We start from the raw sequence: 4,888 nt of genomic DNA on the forward strand, positions 1-4,888 counted from the left end.
TTGGTAGTCACTCAACCTCTCTGAGTTGTTTTTCTCTCTTTAGACCTGAGGAGGGGCCTAATAATAGAGATCACAGGTGAGTAGAGTTTGAAAGGCTTTGGACAACCTTGTTCCTTCCTTTCTTCCTTCCTTCCTTCCTTCCTTCCTTCCTTCCTTCCTTCCTTCCTTCCTTCCTTCTTCCCTCCCTCCCTCCCTCCTTCCCTCCCTCTGAATTTTATACCTTATTCTAAATTCATACTTATCCTAAGAGGGGCCCACCAGTGGTGAAACAAATAGCTCTCTAGATTTAAATCCCAGCTTCATCTCTTATTGTCTGTGAGGCCTTGAGTTTGTAAAGGGAACCTTTCTGAGTCTCCAATTCTTCTGTAAAAAGGAGATTAGGCAACCACCGAAGGGCTGTTGTCAGGACAGAATGTTTTGTGCTAAGCATGCAATAGGTGGAGACCCTACTATTAAGATCCAGGAAGACCCATTCATGCTACCAGTCCTGGCTGAGACCCTGCTAAGTGTCAGTTCCCGTGATACTCAGATGATTAAGAACCTTCACGTGTATAGCTCACAGGTTTGGGGGAGCAGGTTTGTAAGCAAATAATTGCATCCTAGTAGATGAGTGCTAGAAGAGGTGTGCTGAAAGTTCTCTGTGGTTGAAGAGGAAGGGGTGTGGCAAGTAGAAGGAAATGGGTACAGATAGGTCTGGGTGGCCCTGAGGCAGGTGGGAGAGGCCCCTGTCTGCAAAGTGGACAGCAAAGTCAAGGACTCAGCTGTACCCTCACCCACCCTCAGGTGGGACTCGGAAATGGCCTGTCTGCACTGAGGCTGGGAGGAGGGCAGACCTTTGTCTTATAAACCAGATAAGATAAAGGCTACACACCCTCCCTGAGCACACACTCAGGCCTGTGTGTGCACGGCCATAGGGCACTGTGGATGCTATGGAGGGTGGGTTTACGAGGCTCAGAGAGACAGGTGGCATAAATGGGATGGGGGAGGGAGGCAGAATGGTGCAGAGAAAAGGGCTCTGAGTTGAGTCTACCATTTAATAGCTAGTGATCTCTGGCTTACCCTAGTCTTTGTTTACTCATCTGAAAAATGGAGAAGAACACATAGTCCTCAAGCAGCAAATGTCAAGATGAGTGAGATGACATGAAAATGCTATTGCATCTCTGGCTGGTTTGGCTTAGTGGATAGAGCATTGGCCTGTGGACTGAAGGGTCCTGGGTTCTATTCTGGTCAAGGGCACATCCTGGGGTTGTGAGCTCATTCCCCAGTAGGGAGTGTGCAGGGGGCAGACAGTCAATGATTCTCTGTCATCATTGATGTTTCTCTCTCTCCCTCTCCCTTCCTCTTTGAAATAAATACATATTTTAAAAAATGCTATTGCAAAGCCAAATGCTGCATATGTTCATGAAAATAGGTTTTTGTCGTATGAAGAATGGATAAATAAAATGTGATAAATCTGCCAAAACTGGTTTGGCTCAGTAGATAGAGCATCAGTCTGCAGACTGAATGGTCTCAGGTTCGATTCCGGTCAAGGGCACGTACCTTGGTTGCGGGCAAATCCCCGGTAGGAGGTGTGCAGGAAGCAGATGATTGATGTTTCTCTCTCATTGATGTTTCTAACTCTCTATCCCTCTCCCTTCCTCTCTGTAAAAAATCAATAAAATATATTTTTTAAAAATGTGATAAATCCATACAATGAAATGTCACTCAACAATAGAAAGAGATGAAGTATAATACATGCTATAACATAAATGAACCTTGAAAACTTGTGCTAAGGCAGTGGTCAGCAAACTGCGGCTCTTGAGCCACATGCGGCTCTTTGGCCCCTTGAGTTTTTAGCAAAGGCCAGCTTAGGAGTACCCTAATTAAGTTAATACAATGTACCTACCTATATCATTTAAGTTTAAAAATTTGGCTCTCGCCGAAACTGGTTTGGCTCAATGAATAGAGTGTCGGCTTGGGGACTGAAAGGTCCCAGGTTCGATTCCAGTCAAGGGCATGCACCTTTGTTGCGGGCATATCCCCAGTAGGAGGTGTGCAAGAGGCAGCTGATCGATGACTCTCTCTCATCGATGTTTCTAACTATCTCTCTCCCTTCCTCTCTGTACAAAATCAATAAAATATTTTAAAAAAAATTTGGCTCTCAAAAGAAATTTCAATCGTTGTACTGTTGATATATGGCTCTGTTGACTAATGAGTTTGCCGACCACTGTGCTAAGGGAAAAAAGCCAGACACAAAAGACCACACGCTATATAATTCCATTGATATGAAATGTCCAAAATAGGCAAATCTGTGGAGACAAACAGTCGATTAGTGGTTGCCAGAAGGAGGAGGCTGGGAGGAAATGGGGAGTGACTGCCGATGGATATGGGTTTCTCTGGAGCGATGAGAATGTTCTAGAATTAGATAGCACTGATGGCACAGCTCTGTGACTATACTGAAAACCACTGGCTTGTATACTTTAAATGGGCGCACTGTCTGATATGTAAATTATATCTCAATAAAGCTCTTTAAACACACACTCACAGAAGCATGCTTGTTTCTTCTCCAGCACCTGTCTTTGTTAAGACACCGTGGCGCAGAGACAAATGAATCATGGTATTATCTAGCATGGGTGAATAATAAGCTATTATCTGTTAGCTTCTTCATTTGTTTACTCACTCTGCAAACACGTACCCTGCCAGGTCCTGGCGAATACAAGCACCAACAGAGCCGTGATCTGAACTGAGGGAGCTCCTGGCTCCTGGTCTGGAGGCGGACAAGCAGAGGTAGGTGGGCAGGCAGAGGGCAAGGGTGCTATGGAGACAGGACATCTATACAGGAGGGGGGGGGAAGGGAGCTGCCACACTCAAAGACTGCAGAGTCAGGGAGGAAGTGTGTGTCCTTGAGTGACAGCATGGAGACCAGGGTGGGCCTGGGACAGAAAAGGTAAATTGGGTCCAGAGCCATTGCGTCAGATTCACGAAGAATGAACAACGTTTGCTGAGTCATGCTAAGAGCCGGCCGTGTGTGCCATTCCAGGGAAGGAGGAGGCGTGGTCCTTGTGCTCAGTCATCATTTGCTGAATGAATAACAAGTTTATAAAGTACGGCTTCTGGGGTCCCAACCCCTGAGATACTGGTTTAAGGAAAGACTCCCCAGGGATTCTCATTTCCGTGGAGTGGAGGGTCCTCAGCAGGAACACTTCCTGGCACTTTGAGAACCACCTGTGGGGCTTCAATGGTGTGGGCTGGGCCCTGGGACCCTGCATTTCTAACTCGCTCCCAGGAGAGGCCGAGCCTATAGCATCTAGTCTGAGGTCAGCTCTCTGCGGCATGCCCCTGCCCCTTCCCACCCCTCCTGGCTACTTGATGCTTCCCACCCGGCACCCAGCTGCTCAGAGCCCTGCTGGGCCTTCACCCCATTTTCCTGCCTGGATGAGCTTCTCCTCCACCTTCACCTAGAAGCCCCCTCCTGCCCCCGCAGCCTCCTCCAGCGTCTTTGCAGCACTTGCAGCCTGTCCTGTGTCCCTCGTGGACATGATCAGATCAGAGACTGGAGGTTGCCCAAGGCCTGGCAACTATTAAGCCTTCAGGAAGTATTTGGGGAGTGAAAAAAAGTGAACCTCACAGGGCAGATAAGATAGGAAGATGCATAATCACCATCCTGATAGCCAACGCTGTTTGCAGTTCCTCTGTGCTAACTCTGTTTTCGGTGCTTCCCGTACATTAAGCCATTTCATTCGCACAACAACCCAGTTTTTCAAGGACCCTTATCCCATTTTACAAACGAGGACACCGAGGCACAGGCAGGTGCGGTAAGTGGCAGAGTCTGGGTTCTGACCAGGCAGCACAAGGCATGACAGTGCTGTCAGAAAAACGCATAGGTGTCATTGGGGAGAGGGGGGACTGGGGATCTCGAAGGATGGGCAGAACTGTCAGAGGAGGTAGGAAAGCAGTGGTGTGGCAGTGGTCAGTTGGTGGAATGGCAAGGTCAGAGTGCAGTGAGCTGCTGTGGCAGAGGAGCAGGGAGAGACACGGCTGCCCAGGAGGCTGCAGACACTTGCTTGGGGCCCAGGATACCAGGTTAGGATTTGGGGTTCACACATAAAGTGCTAGAAAAATTATTGGGCAGGAGAGAGGCAGGATGTGTTCTAGGGTCTTTTGGGGCCAGGGCTGAATCTACTGAGACAGTGCCAAGGAAGAGTGTTTGGTTTTTGCAGCCAGCATACCTGGGTGCAAATCCCAGCCTCCCCATCTATTAGCCAAACAACCTGGATTGAGTTACTTAATATTCTGTGCTTCAGTTTTCTCCTCTGTAAAAGAAGGAGGAGAAAGTGATGATAACAGTAGGGTTGCAGAAAGTAATGAAGCAATACGAATCCTGATGTTATTAGAATCCGAGAAGATCAAGTATGGTCTTAAGCAAATTACTTAACTCATCTGAGCCTCAGTTTCCTCATCTGTGAAATGGGGGAGAATAATAGTACCCACATCAAAGGACTGAGATGAGGATGTAATGAGGCACTGTGTGTTCCACGTGGTTAGTGCCATGCCTGGCACGTAACAAGAGCTCAGTAAGCCTGTGCTGAGCTGATGCTCAGAGCTGGGCTCCAGGACAATCTATCTGAGGCAGAAAATATGGGTGGAAGTGGGAAGAGACAAAATGGGGGGCAGCGTTTGGGAAGCGAAGGTCATGGTCGAGAGTGGAGGTGGGGAGGGTAAGAACCAGAACTGGAGGAGAGTATCTGGAGAAGGAAAGGAAGGCTGGGTGAGGTGGCGGTGAGAGGGGTGAAGGCAATGGGACCAGGGAAGAGGCAGGACAAAGGAGGCCTCTGGGTTTGAGTCTGGGTAGCATGGAGAGGCTAGAAAGGAGAGCAGAGCTGGAAGTCAGGTGTGCATGTTAGAAATA

Source organism: Pipistrellus kuhlii, unplaced genomic scaffold, assembly GCF_014108245.1.
Source record: "Pipistrellus kuhlii isolate mPipKuh1 unplaced genomic scaffold, mPipKuh1.p scaffold_m20_p_3, whole genome shotgun sequence".
Lineage (NCBI taxonomy): Eukaryota > Metazoa > Chordata > Mammalia > Chiroptera > Vespertilionidae > Pipistrellus > Pipistrellus kuhlii.